The sequence below is a fragment of the Sminthopsis crassicaudata genome, chromosome 5, assembly GCF_048593235.1.
Source record: "Sminthopsis crassicaudata isolate SCR6 chromosome 5, ASM4859323v1, whole genome shotgun sequence".
In the NCBI taxonomy this organism is placed as follows: domain Eukaryota; kingdom Metazoa; phylum Chordata; class Mammalia; order Dasyuromorphia; family Dasyuridae; genus Sminthopsis; species Sminthopsis crassicaudata.
In genome coordinates, this window is record NC_133621.1 from 49,553,108 (window position 1) to 49,576,089 (window position 22,982).

Consider the following 22,982-nt stretch of genomic DNA (forward strand, 5'->3'; position numbering starts at 1 on the left):
TCCTAAGACAATGTAAGATGAAAAAAAAGTATATACATATATGCATATACCAATATTTACATATACAAATGCCTAAACTCACATCTCTGTTGCTGTAGATCACTAATATCTTTTCAATAGCTAGATAATAGATGTGTATGCATAATATTTAAATATAGTTGTATACATATAAATCTATATATGCTAAGTAATTTCAAATTATATATTCCAATATATAAATATAGTAAGTATATATTCAAATATATTTCATTACATAGACATATATAATACACATATGTATATTATCTGTCATGTACATATTTATTATACACATCCGTGTGTATTATATGTGTATGCTTGCATACGTGTATTTTTTTTAAACTTTGCTTCATCTTAACATTATTTTAGAATCCCCAAATTCTCTGAAATGAAATTTTAAAATAGGTAATAGAATTTAGAGCTAAAAGCTCCCTTAGACATCAAAGAGCAATCTTTTTTTTTTTTTTTCTCTCCAGAAAACTAAGGACTAATTTTCAAGGGCATAAAAGTATAAAGCCAAGCTATATTCGAATCCAGGTTCTCCTGCTACTGCCATATATAGAGGCCTCTCCACAAGCCTACATCATAATGCCTTTAAAAAAAAAAAAAAGATTCTTTTTAGGGAAATGGCTATTAAGACCTGTGATTTTATGGTTAAAAGGAATTCCTTGGGCAAAACTCCTACTTGCAGATTGGCAATTTCTTTGTAACTTAAAAGTCTTTAAAAGAGTTTTCTAAAGGTAATGAAAGAATGCTTACTCCTCCACAGTTATCTACCTATTATCTGTCAGAATCAGCACTTGAATACAGGTCTTACCATTCCAAAGGTGGGGGCGGTCCCTTCTCTACAGCACCCCGGGATTATTCTCCTAACAATATAAATATGGAGATTGAGGGAGAAAAAATACACTTTGGACACACCCAAAGGTAAAGAAAAGTAAAAACAAATTAACAAACCTCTGTGTTGAGATTATATCTTATTTTAGCCCAGTACAAGACATTGCACATGGAAAGCTTTTAGTAAATAGTGAACTGAATTTTGTTAACCACTCCCTCCTCAAAAATCATATCAAAATCCTGACTAATATAATAGAAAAATGGGAGTGTTCACTGGGCCCTGGTTCTGCTTAAAGCAAATTTAAGAATTACATAAAGAATGAACCCAGGAAAAGAGCCATCACAAAGCACTCAGAGTAGGGCTCCTTCTTGTAACTTTTTAGAAGGAACCAAACCAATAAGCAAAGAAAAGCTGGAATCCCAAAGGATTACTCTTGACTCTTTGGAAAGAGATTCCTAACAATAATATATAAAAAATATATCAGTGATTAATATCCCTATTTGAAACTTACAAAGAACTTTATGTATATCATCTCATATGAATCCCACACAAACACTGGGAGGCAAGTACATCCCCCACTTAATAGGTGGGGCCAAATAATCTCTGCATGGTCCCACAGCTAGTATCTCATCATCCCAAGATTCAAACTTGAATAAAGAACCATTCTAATATCTTTCTTTTTTTAGTGTTCTTAAGCTAAGGTCATGGACTCATTTTTTCAAATAACATGATAATTATATTTAAATGTAACTGGTTTCTTTTGAAATTAATTGTATTTTATTTTATGTATTTATAAACATTTTTTTGAGAAGGGGCCCATAGGCTTCACCAGGTACTGGTGCCAAAGGTTCAGAACCCCTGCCCTGGACACTAACAAGCATCTTGCAAATAACTGATATGTGTTTATTGTATTATATCAAATTTATGTAGATCAGTAAAACAGATGATTTTAGGAATGATTTAGATTCTGCAAATTTTCCCCATATAGAGTACAAAAGAATATGCTGATGAATTCCCTATCCTCCTCAATGCTAGAGTTCCCCCTCCCTCAATTATTTTCAATTTCACCTGCATTTATTTTGTTTATACCAAGTTGTTTGCATATTGTCTCCCAGTGAGATTGTAAGCACTCTGAAAGTAGGAACTGTCTTTCTTTGTATGTATAAATGGTTACCAAGTGATTGAGTATATTTCAAATTTGATTTTTTTATTATTGGAAAAAGCTTAATCATTATTTCATATATACATGTATATGTGTGAGCATGTATATACATATATATGCATACGTACTTCCCACATACATCTTCCTCTCTCACTTTCTCCTACTTTCATATCAAAATCAAACCCTCTTTCTGTGAAGCCGCAGAACAAACTTGCAACTTTCTATCCACACACATACACTGTATCCCCATGTCTTTTCATTCATATCATACCAAGGAGGAATGTAACTAAAGAATGGAGGTAAAGTTCCATAGGACTACTTATTCCTTGTTGACAAAAAGGAATAAAGGGCCTTGTGGTCCAAATCTGTCAAAAAGTGAAAGATCATTTTCTTTTCTGGCTTAGTAAAAAAAAAAAAAAAGAAAAGAAAAAAGAATTAAAGAAGTTAAAATTAGAGGAAGTCTGAGGGAGGATTCAACCCAACCCCAGACTAGACACATAAAGAGACTGAACCCCAAAGAGTTTGACTGACACACCAATATCACACAGGAAGTCCCAGTCAGGACATGACTTGAAATTATTTTATTTCAAATTCAGGTCTACTCTCAAACCTCATCCTGAAAAGGAAATATCCCTGGATCCCTTTAGCTGGAAAAGCTTCTAGTACTACTTAGGGATGTACTATGTACCACTCACCTGAGGACCAGACTGGCTAAATCCAGAGAATTTCATCATTGGAAAGTTAGGCACCAAGATCTGATCTTTATTAAGTATTTGAGGCTCCCAGAGAAGGCAAGACAATTCTACTGAGGGATGGAAGCACTGCAATTTATATCAGTGAAGGATGTGCTAAGATTGGAGAAATTACAAATCCTTTCAGTATTTACAAGGATGAATGAGGATAAAATGTATTCAGTTTTGTGAGCAGGTAGATGACTCAGTGGTCAAGAATCAGGAAAACTTATCTCCCTGAATATAAATCCAGTCTCAGACACTTACTGCTGTGTGACTCTGGGCAAGTCACTTAACCCTCACTTAAGCCTCAATTTCCTTTTCTGTAAAATGAGCCAGAGAAGGAAATGGCCAACCAGTCCAGCATCTCTGGCAAGAACCCCAAGTGGGTTGATGAAAAGCCAGAAGTAACTGAAAACAGACTAAACAACAGCAAAGGATGGAGTAGGTCATATTTTAGATAGGATAAAAGAATGTCCTGGTGTTCTGTGTCCTGGTCAATACGACTTTTGAAAGAACTATATAGCATTTCCTAGAAATCAGAGAGTTTAGACTTTGAAGAGACCTTTGAGATCAAAAAATATAATTTGCTCATTTTATAAATGAATGAAGTGAGGCTCAGAGGTTTGTCTAAATTCACAGAGATAACAAAAATCAGAGTCAGGCTTCTAATCCAATTTAGGCCCCCACTCCACGACCTGTTCTTATAGACCAATTCCTTTCTTTTTCTTTTCTTTGCAATGTATTTATTTCTTTGTAGCAGGTATTACACTTATACAGAATCCTCAAGGAAAAGTCATTCAGATATTGATATTGATTAAATACCACATTATAATCTCTTTCAAGGTAATTCAAACTAACTTTCCTCAAGGCCTGAGGGAGTAGGAGTTAATCAATTTCTAGTTTTCACTCTTAAAAAAATTTTCCAATCAAAAGCCGAATAAGTCTAAATATCAGTTACAGCAATATAGAATTAGTTCAGGTTATGACAGCATTTCAGAATACCAGCACATAGTCACAAATTAGAAATAGAATCATTAACACTTTCCATGACCCATAAAGCAACCAGCCTCCTACTACCTGTATTATTCTGGAATTTCTAATTGAGAATATGAGACAGAAAAAAATGTCTTATTAAATAATCACTACTTAAGACATCCAATTACTATCACATTCTCTCCCTCCTCTGCCTCCTCCATCAGAAAGCCTTTCTGTAATATGCCACAGAACAAAATGTCAGGAAGGGGTGTGGGGAAGAGGGGGCTAACAACACTAACTAATTATTGAAGGGACCAATAGCAGTTGGGTACAATACATACACGTTTCTTTGCCAGCTAAACTGTCAGCAATATAAGTAAACATAGTAAGAATTGAGAGAAATAGCATTTACTTATCTTACCCATTTAAGGAATTAACTTTTACAGGACCTTAAATTAAATAGGATCCTACTAATTTGAAAGGTAAGTCAACAAATATTTATTAAGCATCTACTATTGTGTAAGGAACTGTGCTAAACTACAAAAAAAAAAAAAAAAAAAAAAAAAAAAAAACCAGCCCTCAATAGCAAATAACTCAAGAGTTTAATGGGGAAGACTACAAACAAGAAATAGTTAGGATGAATTGGACATAGTCCACAAAGATCATTAAGGGGATGGTGAAAGGCTTTGTGTAGATGGCGATATTTTAACTGGAACTTGAAGGAAATCAGGGAATGTTGTTGTTGTTTAGTAGTTTTCAGTCCCATCCCATTAAGGGTTTGCCATTCTTTTACTAGACAGATGAGGAAACTGAGACAGTTTAAGTGACTTGCCCAAGGTCACACAGATGAGCAAAATTTCAAGACAGGAGGGCAGCCTTTGAAGATGGAGTGTTCAAGAAATAGCCTCGGGACCACTCACTTTGATGAGGTTTGGTGCAGTACAGAGAGTTGTGGAAACCTCTTCTGGTTGGCACAGGTCCAATGTGAAAGAATTCATAAACCCGAAAAGTTAAGACTGGCAAAAAGATGTTTATTGGCACTGAGAAGTCACCTTTTGCTAGGAGGCTGACTTCCTAAGTGACAAGGTCCTAACAGTTACAGTAGTCAGAAATAAGGTGATGGGGACCTACACCATAGTCATGGTCATGTCAGAGGAAGGATAGGGTAACAAAAAAATGTGAAAATAAAAGAATTAAGGAAAATGACTATGTGACTAGTGATTTTAAAGCAAATCCTTTCAAAAGGACTACAACAAGAAGCGACATTTCCAAAATGTTATTTATTATATTTAAATTGGATTTATACCATAAATGCAAGGTTAGTTCAATGTTAGGACTATTTTTAATATGATAAAATTTAAAGCAAACATTATAATAGAGAAACACAATGCTTTTTGAATAACAGAAGGAATAAAACTAGCAAGACCTTTTTTCTTATTATTTGATACAGTTCTAGAAATGCTAGCGGTAGTAATAAGATAAGAGAAATAAAGGCATGAACATTTACAAAAAAGAAACAAAATTATCCCTATGTGAATAGATATGATCGTTTACTTAGAAAATTTCAGAGAATCAGCAAAGAAAATAACTGACAAAATTGATGGTTTCTGTAAAGTAGTGGGATATAAAATAACTCTACAAAACTAACTGTCTATAAAACAAAAACAAAATCCAGTAATTGAGTGAAGAAAGGAAAATCCCAGACAAGATTGTCAGAGAAGATATAAAAAAATCTGAGTTCTGTTAAAACATTCTCAAATTTTAAATAAATAAAATTTATAAAATTCTATTTAAATTTTAAAAAATAATTAAATAATTAGGAAAATTCACAGCTTATGTTTGGGCTCTGCTTACATAATTAAAATAATATTATCTAGATTTATTCATAGACTTACTACTATATTAAATATATTAACAAGGAGTGACATTATAAAATAAAATTAGATATGTAGACATGCATATCCATATACATGTGTGTAATGCACACATATGTGTGTAATTTTCTAATTAATATAAATATTACAATATATCTTTTGGGGTGTTTCAATCCCCAAAGAGAAAAATAACTATCCATGCATTGTAGAGGTTGAAGACAATGGTATGGAATGTAGTGAGTTGGAGTTAATGTCATTAGTTGCAAAGATTTCAACAAGTCTGGAATACTCTTAGAAACAGTTAATGTGATAGTAGGTTTTACTGAATTTTACCTTTTTCTCTTTAGATCTTTATTTCAAGGGAAGGTTGGCTGGAGAGGGCAGTAGAAGTTGAGTGGCCTTATAAAAATCCATTTTGCTACCAGGAGAGGAAAAAAATATTAATAATGGTCTCATTCTCCACCCAAATAAATCTGGGGGTTCTTTGGAGCAAACAAATAAAAAGATAGAGCTCAATTCAATCATTTTAGCAGCTACTGCTATTCTATTTTTACCAAATTGTGTGAAGCATTTTCACTTTCCTATGAATCAATTTGTCAAACATTTATTTGTTATGAGCCAACTAATATCTGACATGTCCTAGTCACTGTGATTATAAAGAAGGGATAAAAATTGAAAAGAATATGCAAAATAAATCCTATATCATCAATACAAATTAAATTCATGGCAGTTAAAAATAATAATACATGTGCCAAAAGGCTGCCTGTTATTGTTCATCCTCCATTTTCCAGGAGTAACAATGACTTAAACTGAAAAGCTAATGGAAGTGAGCCATTCTGCAGCAGAGGGGAGAGGGGTTGGATGATGTCCCTTTATTAATAGCTTTACACAGCCCTTTTTGTAGTGGCCAGAAACTGGAAACTATGTGGATGCCCATCAAATGGAGAATGGATGAATAAATTGTGGTATATGAATATTATGGAATATTATTGTTCTGTAAGAAATGACCAGCAGGATGATTTCAGAAAGGCCTGGAGAGACTTACATCAACTGATGCTGAGTGAAATGAGCAGGACCAGGAGATCATTATATACTTCAACAACAATACTGTATGATGATCAATTCTGATGGATATGGCTCTTCAACAATGAGATGAATCAAATCAGTTCCATTTATTCAATAATGAAGAGAACCAGCTACACCCCAGAAAAAGAACTCTGGGAAATGAGTGTGAACCACTACATAGCATTTTCAATCCCTCTGTTTTTGTCCGCCTGCATTTTTTATTTCCTTCACAGGTTAATTGTACATTATTTCAAAGTCCAATTCTTCTTTTGCAGCAAAATAACTGTACGGACATGTATACATATATTGTATTTAACATATACTTTAACATATTTAACATGTATTGGTCAACCTGCCATCTGGGGGAGAGGGTGGGGGGAAGGAGGGGAAAAATTGGAACAAAAGGTTTGGCAATTGTCAATGCTGAAAAATTATCTATGCATATATCTTGTAAATAAAAATCTATAATAATAATAAAAAAGTAAACAGTCTTACATGCCTAGATTCTGAAAGATAATCTCCCTGATTTACACACCTACTATTGTATATATGAACTTTAAAGACAGGTCTTTCATTTCATAAATCAATGTGAATTCACAGCTATTGCTACCATTATTCTGATTTATCCCGCCCACCCCAACTCCCACACAGAAAATTAAAGAAAATCTCTGAGCCATGATACATTTTTATATTTTGTTGAATAAGTGATATTTGGCCAGTTATTCATGTACATTCCTAGAGCTCTATATCTGAAAGCTGCTAACATTAGCAAGTCAGCTATCTGTTATTTGGGGGATTTGTTTTTTCTTAATTTCTGCCTTGTGATCCCCATCCACAATTTGGAAATTCAAGGTATAGAAAAATCCCTTCTCACTATCCTGCCATCCTTAAGTAGGTCAGTAATGTGTCCATAGAATAAAGTCTTGGAAAATTTTCCAGGTTGCCAAGAAATGGTAAGTTGGCTGAAGTCTCACAGCTAGTATATGCCAGAGACAGGCAGCTCTTCCTGACTTCAAGGTTAGCTTCTTTATTCCTAGAGGACATCAGTGCATTTCATTACTTTCTATTCCATTTGTGCTGTAAAACTCAAATATAAACCCATCCTTGCTGGTCACATTGACTCAGAAAACCACAGATTGATAACATATATTTATTGTATTTTTCCTCACTTTGTTAAAAATTACCCAATTACAATCGAGTTGGAATCTCATTTGGGACTTTGACACCTCTATTAGTTTACAGTCAGGAATAACTGAAATATACAGATAACTCTCAAATCTTAAAAAATATATATACATATATTTCTTACCTTTCTCCTGATGAAATTGTTCCTCATAGCAAGTAGGACCCTAAGCCATCCATAGATTTAGAGTTGCAAAAGACCTTTGAGACTACTGAATTCTACCCCTTAGGGAAACTGAGGCACTAAAAAGTTAAGTGGATTTTAAGGTCACACAGCTAATTTAGTATCTGAGGCAAAATTTGATTCCAAGTCTTTAATCCATTAAATTATGCTACTTCTCTATAAGAGAAAGAGCATTAATATTGACTGTTCTAATTGAATGGTTAAATATGAATGCACATATGTCTGTGTGCCACTGAGCAGCCAAAATGTGTGGCACATTCTTTCAACGAACCTAGCAGTTCTGATAAGCAAGAAAATATTATTATGAAGATTATATACCCTTTCAAAAGTTTTAAAACTCAAAGGAAAACCAGGAGAATTTCTTCAACCTTTCTAATAAATGAATTCTAATTTTTTTCAAAAACCTTGTAGGAAAGAAAAGAAATGGTTTTAAAAAATATACTTCTTATTGACCTTGTGGGGCATTCTTCTGGCATCTAAAGCACAAAGATACTCTTAAGTATATTTTTTACCTCTGAATTTTGATGAGATTATAAACCACTCAAGCTTCACCCTTGTGGTTAATATATCATCAAAATCTATTTTCAGTCATTTGTGGACAGTCTTGTAATAACTCCCAATTACTACAATAGACACTCTTTTCTCTCAAGCTCATTTTTCAAACCAAATGCTCCATTTATTTAGAAAGACTTTACCCTAAGTAAGATTCATTTTGAAATCTTTTTTATGCAAAATTTTTCACAATGTACAAACGGAGAATTTCAAATAGAAGTCACAATACTCCACTTTAAAATCTACTTCATTCAAATAAAAGGGCTAGACTGACACTCTATCTCACATAGATTTCCAAAAATAGTCAGATAGATCAAAAAAGTAGTATCACAATTAAAATAACTGTGAGGATTTTCTTCATACTCAGCAGAGCTGACAAAAGACAGAGAGAGGCAATGTGGAGAGGATGCAAAAAGACAAGTACCCTGATTGGTAGAGCTATGAATTAATCCAACAATTCTAAGAATATTTAGAATTTTGCTTTAAAAATACTTTCTGAACCAGACCTTGTACTGTTGGAAATGTACTCCAACCACATAGTCTCAAATCAGGCACCTCTCTGTCCCTCAGTTTCTTCATCAATAAAAGGAGATCTTACTGTATGACCTTTAACATCCCTATCAGTCCTAAATCTGTGATTCTATTAAAGACAAATAAAAGTACCACAAATATAAAAATATTTATAGTAGCAGTATATATAGATGCAAAGAACAGGAAACATAGCTGGTGTCTATCAGTTGGGGAATGGCTACTCAAACCATGGTATGTGAATCTAATGGAATATTAGTGGGCTAAAAGAAATGGCAATTATGAGGAATGGAGAGAAACATGGGAAGCATTCTGTGAGCTTATATATAATGAAGTAAAATCTGGACAGCAATATAATGACTACAAAAAATGCAAATCAAAAGACTAATAAAAAAAAAATCAAAGAAAAAAATGAAGAAATGTACTTCTCTCCTTTCATTGGAAAGGCAAAGGAATATGGAGACTAGAGTAAGAAGATTCAAGAGCATAATATATACAATAGTATTAAAAAAAAAAAACCCAAACACTAAAAAACTACCAGATGCTAATTAATTTAGTCAATCAGCACACATTTATTAATTAACTGCTATGTGCTAAGAAAACTATTAAGTACTAAAGATTCAAAGAAAGTCTTTAGCTCTCTAAAGGTCATAATAATAATCAATCTTGAGGTTTCAAAAAACCTGTGATAAGACATTCAACCCTCCCCTTTCTTATGGTCCAGGGTCATACAGCTAGCAAGATTTGAGTGCTCTGTACACTATGCTATCTAGCTGCCCCATAGAAGAGTAAAGAATTATGGAAAAACAATAATGCATATAAGCTGTTAGCTAAAGTTATGTGTCTCTGAGTTTTGCTTAACCCAGTTATCCTTGTTAATAAGGATAGTTGTTTTAGAGTTAAGAACATAATAAAATGGTTGGTATAAAAAATAAAAGACAAAAAAAAGGTATTAGGATTCTTACAAGGTGCTAAGTTACTGGAATGAAAAGAGACAATAATTAACTAATTTATCATAGTTCAGTATGATTGATCTGACCTTACAAGATGTTACAGGCCAGAACTTGAAACAAGGTACTGAGTAGAATTGAGGAAACAATGGTTAAATCTAATTTAGCATTGATTTAATCCTACAACAAATAATGGTTTCTCCATGATATAATGATTGGTATATACTCAGTGTGGGACATATAAGTGAGAAGCTCAGAACTTCCGGAGAACTTCAAGGAAGCTCAAGGAGATTCAGAGTCAAGATTCATTCCCACTTACACATTTGTGTTGGCTGGAGACGTTTGGACAAGAGCTCTCAGGAACCAAGGAGAGAGGAAGGCCTCCAGAAAACTGTCTGAGCCCCAAAAGAAGTAGATAAGATTTTGGAAGAGACAATAAAGGATTTAGACTTTAACTCCTGGCTGCATTTGGGATTATTGAATTGAACAGAAACTAAGGCTGCTCCCAGAAGCTCCCCGAAGAAACCTGCTCACAGAGAACGATTACAATCTAGAGGACACTACAATTAAATATTCCAAAAATGTTTATTATGAGAAACAAATCCAGACCATTATCTATGAGAACTGGTTGGAAAACATGGGAATGTTTAACATGGGAAAAGCAAGATTCACTGGCAACATTTAAGATGGTGCTCCCTCAGAACTGGAAGAGCTGCTACTTTGAAGAGAAATTAGATTTACTCTGATTAGCCCCAAAGGGTGGAACCAGAAGCAAAGAGTCAAAGCTACAAAGAAGAAATTTTAGGTGGACATAAAACAAAAACAAAACTTCTTAGCAATAAAAGTTGTTCAAAGGAGGAAGAAAAAAGATGCCCCAAGAAGTGGGTTTCAACTCACTGGAAATCTCATTTTCAAGGAAAACATGCTTTTTTTTCAAGCAGAAGCTGAATGACCATGTCATGAAGACACCAGTTGAATTAAAAGACTACTAATGACCCTTTAAACTCTAAACTTTGGTGACTTAGTAATTCCAGAAATGATGCATATGTACATGTACACAAATACAATCTCTAACCTAAAGAACTAGAACTAAAACAGGATGAAATATTCCTCATACAAATGTTAATGGGATTTCATTTACATTAAATAGCAAGTGACTATAAAAATAACACCTGTTTCTCATGCATTTGTTAAGCAATTTTTTTTTTCCTTTTACAGTAAAACTCCATTTGAAGCTTCTTTTCCCTAGGATATCTTTCCAATGAACTCATAATTTTAACCCATCTGTCCTCTTTGCATAGCATTTCTAGTAATCCATTTATACATATATCACGCAGAGTTGTGGTACTTGAAAGGGGTGAGGCAGAAGGATATTAGTGTGTTAGAACCCAAAAACCTGAAATGGCTTTAGAAAAAATTTTATTAGGTTATTGAGAGTGCTAGGACTGGCAGCAGGAAAACTCATTTTCTGAATTCAAATTTGGCCTCAGACACTTACAAGCTGTGTGACTCTGGGCAAGTCATTGAACTCTATTTACCTTACTTTATTCATTTGTAAAATGAGCTGGAGAAGGAAATTGCAAACAGCTCCAATATCTTTGCCATGAAAGCCCCAAATGGGATCTTGAAGAGGAAAACATGACTGAACCAGAAGAATATAAGTAAAAGAGTGATGACTCTTGAGGGATGTATCATTGAAAGGAGAGATATTGAACAGAAACATAGAATAGATAGCAGGTTTAGTGAGGGTTTTCCATTTAAATATGAAGAGTTTCAAACTGTTTATTGAATGATAGGATAGAACCATTGGAGAGGGAATAGACTGATAATGCAAGAAAGAAGAGGAATCATTAACAAAATCAGATCCCAAAGGAGATGGAAGAAAAAGAAACAAGAATACAGTTACATTTTGGAAGAAGGACTCATTTTATTCAAGCAGAAAATATGCTTCTCAAAGGAAGAGACAATTGTTTCTCTATTTGTATTTACCAGAGTCCAGACTAATCACTTAGGCATGGAAAACATTTTAAAAGTTTTGTTGAAATGAATTATGGTTTCATTCCCTAAGACAGAGAGGTGAAAACAAATTATAGGATCCTAGATTTATAGCTGGAAGTCTCCAAAGCTCCTTTTTCTTCCTCTTTTGCAGATGAGGTTCTGTGAGGGGTACCTCCAAGGATGGCTCCTTTGACTATTACACACAAGGTCTAGTAAGGTAACTGACATGTAGGAGGAAACCCCTAATATTTTTTTAAATCAAGTTTCTACCTTTCCCCTGATAAAGCTGTTACCCATAGAATCTAAAGATCATAGGAGCACAGATTTAGAGCAGCAAAAAAAAAAAAAAAGTCTTGGAAGGCATTGAATCTGACACTTCATTTTACAAATTAACAAATATGGAGACTGAGGTAAAGACATTGGCAGGGTCACAAAGCTAAAAAGTATCTAAGGCTGGATTTGAACCCAAGCCAGGACATTAGGGTCCTGCCTCTAAGACCAATATTCTTCCTACTACACCACACTATTGTCCATTGGACTATCTAAATGCCCTCTCTTAAATCCAACTCATTTGCATGTCATGTCATGTCATCACCATCTTGATGTCCTGCTCCTCTTTGAGAAGGAAGGACAAACAATAACAATAATGAACATATTTAATAGTCATCTTCATCATAATAGTATTTATAAAACATTTGAAAATTCATAAAGTCAGGGCAGCTAGGTGGCGCAGTGGATAGAGCACCAGCCTTGAATTCAGGAGGACCCGAGTTCAAATCTGATCTCAGACACTTAACACTTCCTAGCTGTGTGACCCTGGGCAAGTCACTTAACCCCAGCCTCGGGGAAAAAAAAAATTCATAAAGTCCTTTATAACCACTACTGCATTTTATCCACACCACAACCCAGAAAACATAAGTACTATTACTACTTTTATTTTTTCCTATTTTACAAATGAAAAAATGAGGCAGGAAATAGTTAAAAGATTTGCTTAGGATCACATAATTAATTACCTGAGGCTACATTTGATTTAATATCTTCCTGACAAGGGCCAGTTCTCTATCAATAAACATCATCTAGCTTCCACTTGTACTATAATGTCAAATCATATGAAATGTTGACTATTATTATTATTAACTATTCTAGCCATATAGTATACATGTGTATAACTATATATTATGCATATGCTTTATGACATGTATATGTATGCATGACATATTTATAGGATTAGTATGTTTGATTATAAATATTCATATGACATACATGCATACACGTGTATATATACACATACTTTTAAAAAGCTAAAAGAAGGGTGGTATGAGTCACAGGGTAGGCATGAACTCTTAATGGGAAAGATAAAATCAACAGAATCCTTTGTTCATAGCTAATATATACATCAACAAAATGACATGAAATTCCTGTCACTGTGCATGTCAAACATTCCAGGAAGCCATTCTGTAATCTACCGTTTTGAAAAACTACAATACAGAGAAAAAATTATAAAAGAACTTTTGTTGTTGTTCATTCATGTCTCACTCTGTGGTTTTTCTTGGCAAAGATACAGCAATGGTTTGCCATTTCCTTTTCAAGCTCATTTTACAAATGAGAAAACTGAGTCAAACAAGGGTAATTGATTTCCTCGGGGTTCTCACAGTTAGTGAGGGTCTGAAGTCAGATATGAATTCACAAGAATAAGTCTGTTTAGCATTCTATTGTGCTACCTAGACATATCATAAAACGGCTTAGCCCCTTCCATATGTAGCAGTACTTACCATTAGTCCTTTTTTTTTTTCTATAAAGTATTTCTGTGCATTTAAAAACTACCATTCTACGATCATTGTATTTCCTGTCTCCAATGATAAATTACAGAGTAAATCTGCATATGAACAAGACAGAATAAAATTTCTCATAATTACAAAATCAAAATTCAAGCTACAGATGATTAATTTGATCATAACCTTTAAGCAGTAAACCTAATAATGTGGGTTTTTTAAAAAGTGGTATCAAAAAAAGAAAAAATAGTTAATGTAAAGAAAATGGAATATAATTTTTAAAAATAAGGATATGAAACAGAGCTGAAAATGATCATGTTATTTCATGCCTTTCATACTATGTTCTTGTAAAAAAGTGTGTTATGTCTATAATGGCACTAAAAACAAATCCTGTCTGTTTCAAACAGACTCTGTGACTGTGATCCTCAGTTTATACTTTCTAATAGATATGTCCCTATCATAAGAATCCTAATCCTAACCTCTCCCATGACCCAGATAAGACTCCATCTTATCAAGATAATTTTATAAATATGCATGAGTATATTGGATTTAACATATATTTTTACCATGTTGAACATATATTGATTACATGCCATCTAGGGGAAGGGGGAGGGGGGGAAATTGGAACACAAGGTTTTTCAAGGGCCAATGTTGAAAAATTATTCTTGCATATGTTTTGAAAATAAAAAAACTTTAATAATTTTTTTTTTTAAAGAGACTCCATCCTATCTCTAGAAAGCCTATAAAGAAAACAGTTCCAGGTAGGAAGAGAAAGCTATGAATATGAAATAAATAAATCTCAAGAGAAATTTCACCTTTCCTCTTTGTATCTCATGGATTCCTTCAGGAATCTAATGAAACTTACAAACTCCTTTTTTGGTTATCTCTTCTTAATGGACAAAATAAAATACATTGGATTACAAAGGAGATCAATTATACTGAAAAACAATTATAAAAATGTTTTTAAGTTCAAGGGCCCTATGTTAAGAACTTCTGCCCTTGAAGCATTCTAAAGGATGTCTTTAATGAATGGTAGGAAGAGTTCCAAGAGCTTTATGGGACTTGACTTTTTAGTTAGGTCCTAGATGACAGAAGTAACTCCAGATTTGATTGACACCCTTCTTCCATTTGTTAAGAAGCATCTAAATACTCAATAATTGCCCTTGTCAGCTACATGGAGGGTTATAAAGCAAAGTTAACAAACTATCAGCTTAGGTAAGTAAACTTGACTAATCACAGTGCCCTCAAAATTGATAAGGGGATGGAGAGAGGGTTCACAGTCCAGACCATTACCTTAAGTTTCCTCTCAAACTCTGTCCCTTTGAATCTCCCCAACAAAAACATTAAGATATAAGGGCAGGGATCCACTGTATATCCAAGCTACCATTGTCATCATGTGCCTATGGGACTGTCAGGCAAGAGAGCTGCATTCTTGCATGCCTGTAAGTAATAACCCACCTGCTTCATGACCCTCTGAACACTTCTCAATACCTCCTAATTGGTCCCTCTCAATACCACATAATTCACCATCTCACAGCCTGTTCCTTAGTGACTCATCTTTTTGATCTGTGGATTGTGCATGGACACAGTATTGTGAAGCAGGAATGATTCTTTCCCTCTTTCCTACCCATCTGTTATTAGTTCACAATTTTATGTGGTTGAAAAAAAATTTTAACTCTGAGTTAGAATTAAAGTGACTCACATACCTAGCTAATTGATGGAGGTGGCTGTCCTTTGTTCTGGAAGAGAACCAAAATGAGTCAAGGTACAATGTGTTTGACTATGGGTCATCAAATCAATACAAGTCTGAAATGTTCTACCGCAGGATGGGTAGAAATAGTTCAGATGAGCATCTAGAGTAGAGATGTCTCTGACTTTGCATATCTCATGTATCTTGTGAGCTAATTAAATTTTGCATTGCTCATAAGAACATAGCCTCTTCTCTGATGAGGGCTTGCCATGGTGGGCAGTCCTGGATCAGTGTCTTCCATGTTACACAATTAATTCCAAAGTTCTTCAGAGAGACCTTGAGTGTGTCCTTGTATTGCTTCTTCTGACCTCCATGTGAATTCCTATCTTGTGATTCCAATTCTCTCTCTCTCTCTCTCTCTTTTTTTTTTTTTCTTTTTCCTGAGGCTGGGGTTAAGTGACTTGCCCAGGGTCACACATCTGGGAAGTGTTAAGTGTCTGAGAACAGATTTGAACTCAGGTCCTCCTGAATTCAAGGCTGGTGCTCGATCCACTACACTGCCTAGCTGCCCCCTCCAATTCTCAAGATACAATCAGAGGTACAGCTTTTGGAGTCGCCAGAGTTCTTGGTTTGATAGCTATTCCATAAGGAGCTGTTTAGGTCATTCTGCTGTACATGTACATTAACATTCCCTGTGTTACCAGGCTGCAGAGGGAATGTATAATTTCCTGTTTCCAACATATTATACTATAAATAGTCTATAAAATGGAAGTCATTATCATGAGTTAGGAAAAATGGAAAGAAATTTGCAAACAGAAGCACACAGAATGAATTTTTTGTTAAGCCACCAGTGCATCCAATTTATTTACTCATATCCAGCAGTATTTAGATTTACATACTAATTGATAATTAGTGAAGCAATACTATCCTGTCTAACTCTATTTCTTTTGTATGATCTCAAAATAGTTTATGAGCTCTTTGAGGACAAGAACAGGGATCCTCTTGTTGATATTCCCCAACGATCTTATTATTAGTATCCCACAAAGAGCCTGGTACTAGATAAATAATTAGACTCATGAAACTTTTCATCAGCAGATTTTCTAATGATATATATATATAATTAAATACTAGAGGTATATACTCTAGGGGAGAGAAAGCCAAATTCAGAGAAAGAAAGAAATTCCATTTAAAATAACTGTAGACGATACAAAATATTTGGGGGTCTACTTGCTAACATAAACTAAGGAACTACATGAACACAATTACAAAACAGTTGTCATACTAATAAAATCATATCTTATTGTTGTATAAATATGTATACATATATTGAATTTAACATATTTAACATGTATTGGGGGGCAGCTAGGTGGCGTAGTGGTAGAGCACCAGCCTTGAATTCAGGAGGACCTGAGTTCAAACCTGGTCTCAGACACTTAGCACTTCCTAGCTGTGTGACCCTGGGCAAGTCACTTAACCCCAGCCTCAGGGGGAAAAAAAAAATAACATGTATTGGACTAACTGTCATCTAAGGGAGGGGGTGAAGGGAAGGAGGGAAAAAGTAAAACAGAAGGTTTTGCAAGGGTCAGTGTTGAAAAATTACCCATGCATATGTTTTGTAAATAAAAAGCTATAATAATAAAATAAAAAGATTCTCAAAAAAATCATATCTGAACTACTGGAAAAATAATCTGGTACTGGATAAGAAATACAGCAGTTGATCAGTACAATAGATCAAGTACACAATATACAGTCACTGATGACCACATTAATACAGCATTTGGTAAACGCAAAGATCCTAGCTTTGGGGACAAAAACTCACTATTTGACAAAAAAACATTCTCCGAAAACTAGAAAGCAGTTTGACAGAAATTAAGTATAAACCAATATCTAATACAATATAACAAAATAAGGTTAAAATGGATAAAAAAGTTAGACATAAAAAGTTAATGAGAGAAGTAGAAGTGAGTAGTATAAGTAAATAAGTAAATGAGAGAAGCATGCAATATTTTTCCTGTTAGATTTATAGATAAGAGTAAAAATTATGATCAAACAAGAAAGAGAGCAGTATGGGGAGGTAAAATGAAAATTCTGATGGCATTAAATTTAAAAGGTTTTGCACAAACAAAACAAAATTAGAAGGAAAGCAGAAAACTGGGGTAGGGAGAATTTTACAGCAAGTTTCTCTAATAAAGGTCTCACTTCTCAATATATAGAGAACTGACATTTGTGAAAATACAAGTCATTCCTGTATTGACAAATGATCAAGGAATATGAATAAGAAATTTTCAAATGAAAAAATAAAAGGTATATTCATGTGAAAACTTTAAATCATTATTATTAGAGAAATGCAAATTAAAACAATTGACCTACTATCCCATACCTATTCAGTAGATTAACATGACAGAAGAGGAAAATGACAAATGTAGGAGGGCATATGTGGGAAAATTGGGACACTAAAGTATGGTTCATGGAATTGTAAACTGACCCAACCTTTCTGAAGAGCTATTTGGAATAATGCCCAAAGGACTATAAAATTATGCAGCAATTTGCCCCAGCAAAATGCCACTAATGGTTATTTATACCAAAAAGATATTTTGATGGAAAAAGAATCAAATATACAAAAATATTTATAGCAGCTATTTCTGTGGTGGCAAAGAACTGGAAATTGAAAGAACACTTATCAATTGGGGAAAGGCTGAACAAATTGTGGCATATTAATGTGAAGGAATTTTATTGTGCTATAAGACATGATGAGTAGGATGCTTTCAGAAAAAAACTTGAGAAGACATATGAACTAATGCAAAGTGAAGTGAGCAGAACCAGAATATTGTGCACAATAACAGCAATATTGTACAGTGATCAAATGGGGAATCATTTATTTTCAGCAATACAAAGAAAATAAGATCTCTTCACCTCCAGAAAAAAGATTGAATCTGATTGAAGATACACTTTATTGTGTGGGTAGGTGGATGGGGGGAAGTTTTAGTTTGTATTTTCTATCACAACATAACTAATATAAAAATGTTTTGTATGGCAGTACATGTGTAACCTATATCAAATTGCTTGCTGCCTTAGCGAAGGGGATGGGAGGGAGGGATAAAAGAATCCAGAACTCAAAAAAAATTTTAAATGAATATTAAAAATTATTTTTACATGTAATTGGGGGGAAATAAAATATTTTTTAAAAAATTTAAAAAAAAAGAAATTCCCTGGCACTATATGCAAAAATCCAGAACCTTTGAGCAAAAAGCCATGAAGATTCTTGTATGAGAAAAAGAATGAAGGGGTTTTAATACCTGAATCTTGGATACAGTTTGCTCCCTTTCCTTGTTCTCAGCTACAAATGATTTGTGGACCTCCATTCTACTGAAACATTGTCTTCAAGCTTACCAATCAGTTCTTATCTATTTTTTTTTTCCCTTTCCAGTACTTTGACTTCTCTTCAGCTTTGGACAATGCTGACCATTTCCTCTTCAAATTTATCTCTTAAATTTTTTATTTCCTTTGTGTATATTTTATATATAGGATCAAACAGTAGCTTTGTAAAGTGTAAAGTACTTAGTACAGTGCCTGGAATATAATACGTGTTTAATAAATGCTTGTTCCCCTTCCTATATGTGTGTATATGTGAGCATATATATTGTCTCCTCCCCAAATAAAATATAAGCTGTACATTTCTGTTCTGTTAGAGCTTCCCTTCTTTGTCCTGAGTCTATTAGTGATGAGAATCTGTGTCTCTTGTGATCTCTGCTCTTTCCCAAAAGATGGGAGCACTGTGGAAGAAAAAATGGCTTCCATACTTCTGATAGCCAAGCCCTACAAGGAATTAGTAGCACACAAAAATGTGACTATGGAATTCACCCAGCAGGAGTGGGTACATTTGAACTCATCTCCAAAAAACAATTGTACAATGATGTCAGGCTGGGGAATTATAGTAACTTGGTCTCTTTGGACAGAAAAAAAAATTAACTGGAGAGAAACCTTATGAACAAATAAATGTGGAAAGGCCTTTCAGATAGAAAATCAAAGATTTCATACTGGAAAAAAATCTTATAAATGCAGTGAAGGTAGAAAGACCTTTGGGAAAAATCTAAATCTTACTGCACTTAGTATATAATAGAAATCTTATGCATGTAGGAAGAATTTCTACTACAACTCAGTATTTATTCAATATCAAAAAAATCCTACTGGAGAGAAATCATAAAAATATAATGAATGTGGAAAAGCCTTCAGGAGGAAGGAATATCTTTTTTTTTTTTTTTAATTTTTTATTTTATTTTATAATTATAACATTTTTTGACAGTACATATGCATGGGTAATTTTTTACAACATTATCCCTTGCACTTACTTCTATTCAGATTTTTTCCCTTCCTCCCCCAACCCCCTCCCCCAGATGGCAAGCAGTCTTATATATGTTAAATATATTACAGTATAATTTAGATACAATATATGTGTGTAGAACCGAATTTTTTTGTTGCACATGAAGAATTGGATTCAGAAGGTAAAAATAACAGTTTACATTCATTTCCCAGTGTTCCTTTTCTGGATGTAGCTGGTTCTGTCCATCATTAATCAATTGGAATTGGATTAGCTCTTCTCTATGTTGAAGAAATCCACTTCCATCAGCATACATCCTCGTACAGTATCATTGTTGAAGTGTATAATGATCTTCTGGTTCTGCTTGTTTCACTCAGCATCAGTTGATGTAAGTCTCTCCAAGCCTCTCTGTATTTCTCCTGTTGGTCATTTCTTATAGAACAATAATATTCCATAACATTCATATACCATAGTTTACCCAACCATTCTCCAATTGATGGACATCCATTCATAGGAAGGAATATCTTAATATTCATCAGAATATTCATATTGGAGAGATTAGATAAGAACTGATTGGTAACCTAGAAGAGAATGTTTCAGTAGAATGGAGGCCCATAAATCATTTGTAGCTGAGAATAAGGAAAGAGAGCAAAAAGTATCCAAGAATATAATGAATGTGGGAATACCTTCAGTTAGAGGTCACTACTTTATAGGCATGTAAGAATTCATACTGGTGGAAGATCTTAGAATGTGGTAAATATGGAAATACCTTTAGTACAAAGGTACAGGTTTGGGGGCATCAAATAACTTAAAATGGAAAATAATCCTTATGAATTTAGTGAATGTGGGAAAGCCTTCAGAATAAAGAGACATTTTTTTGTGTATCAATGAATTCATAATGAGGAGAAATCTTATCAATATAATGAATGTGGGAAGGTCTTCAGGAAGAAAACACCACCTATTGTGTTTCAGAGAGTACATATTGGAGAGAAACCTTACAAATGTAGTGAAAGTGGGAAAGTCTTTAGGAAGAAGGCACTTCTTACTGTACATCAAAGAGTCCAGACTGGAGAGAAACCCTATTAATGTAAGGAGTGTGAAAAGGCTTTCAAGTGCAGCTCAGGACTTATTTGACATCAGAGAAATCAGAATGGTAAGAAACCTTTTGAATGTACTGTTTATGGGAAGGACTTCTCAAGAAGGTCAATTCTTACTGTGCATCAGAGAACTGATACTAGAGAAAAGGCATTTGAATGTAATGTATTTGGAAAGATCTTCTGTCTGAGTTCAAAACTTATTCAACATCAGAGAATACATACGAAAGAGAACTTTAAAGGATATAATAAATGTAGAGGCTTTCAAGAAGAAGACACAAGTTATTGGAGAGACTTTTAGGAATGGAAGTAGTATGAGGAGGCCTATTACAACTCAGAACTTATTCAATATCAAAGACTTCATACTGGAGAGATAAATGTAATGTATATAAGAAAGTCTTCTCTCAGAACTCTAAATTTAGTCAGGAGCAGGAAATTTGTACTGAAGTGAAACATTATGAATATGATGTTTGTGTAATCTATGTCCCTTTACAATTGAGATACAATTTACTGAGCAAATTTTATGAATAGTGTGTGTGTGTGTGTGTGTGTAGGAAGGTCTTCTATAGAGAATCAGAACTTAGAATTCATTATTGCAAAAAAAAACTTTATGAATGTAATCTATACAAGCAAGCTTTCTTCCTGAGGACAGTATTTAGTAGAAATCAGAGAATTCACATTGGAGAAAAACTTGATGGATGGATTAATATGGGAAGCCTTTCAAACAAACAAGAGGCAGCTCTTACTCAGTAGCAGAGAATTCCTCCTAGAGAAAAAAGGCTTTCAAACTGAGGACATAGGGTACAGCCAAGATTATATTGCCAGCATTTTTACCTTACTCTCCCAAGACACCTACTCTACAACTTAAAAAACCCACCAAACCAAATTCAGAGTGGAAAAATCAAGAATAAATCATAGTGAGTTGTTTAATGTTAAAGTCCCTTTAACATTTACTTTTTAAAATGTTGAGTTCCAAATTCCCTCCCCTTACTCCCTATTCCTTGACAAGGCAAACAATTTGAAGGGGATTATACAGTTGTACTTACTCAGAATATTTCTATTTTAGCCTTGGTGCAGAAGAAAACATAAACCATATATATAATAAAGAAATTTTAAAAATAAAAAAAATATTAGCTTTTTCAAAGTAGGGACTTTTTATCGTTTTATATCTCCAGCATCTACCATAGTAATTAGTATATAGTAAGCCTGTAATTGATTGATAAATTTGGGGACCCATAATTTCTTTGGCATAGTGGACTGGATATTAAATCTAACTAATCTTGAATTATTTAATAAACAGTTCTTCCACTTCAACAAATAAAAGTTGTTTGGTTTTAAGGTTGTTGGGTTTTTTTTGCATTTTCATTTCTTTTGGTCTCCCAAAGGAACACAGAAAGGAGTTTTTTTTCAGGTGTAACAAATGATTTTTTACAATGGAGTCTTTTTTTCTTTTTTTAAATTAAAGAAGAGAAGCTTTCTTTGTGTACACAAAGAGCTAGTAAAAGCATGGATACAAAGACTAAAGTTGAAAATGAATAGTGAATTTTAAAGAAAAAAGATAATCTGAATGAAAAGGAGGGTGGGATAGTGAAAGGAATATATGGCCAAAGGCAATGGACCTTTTTGGAATCTGGTTGGAGGGATTCTTATCTCATGTTGTGTGTTGAATGCCCTTTGGCAATTTGGTGGTCTATGGACCCCTTCTTAGAATAATCCTTATTGCTGGCATTCAGAAATAAAGGAAATATTACAGTTTAGTTAAATGTGGAAATAAAGATATCATTGTTGATGTATTCAAGTCAATGGATACTCCCAGAAATTTATCAACTCACCTCTTAGAGGTGGAGGAGAGGAGGTCTGTGAAACATGGGCTAAAAACTACTGGTGTAAAATGACTAAGAAAGAGGTGATCTGACCACAAAACTAAGCACAATATTAAGTCCTTTACCATTTCTAAAATTCTGCATTATTAATTTTTATAAATAGAACTGTCTCTATCCCCCTCTCCCATACACATACACACTTTAAACAATTAGCAGTGACTTAAT

General features: G+C 33.9%; 1 long non-coding RNA gene across 2 annotated transcripts in view; it reads right to left on the minus strand.

The window, feature by feature from the left end:
* The window catches only part of LOC141542347 (uncharacterized), a 156,316-nt gene that overhangs the window by 62,805 nt on the left and 70,529 nt on the right, over positions 1-22,982 (minus strand). The gene's annotated exons all lie outside the window — the stretch shown is intronic.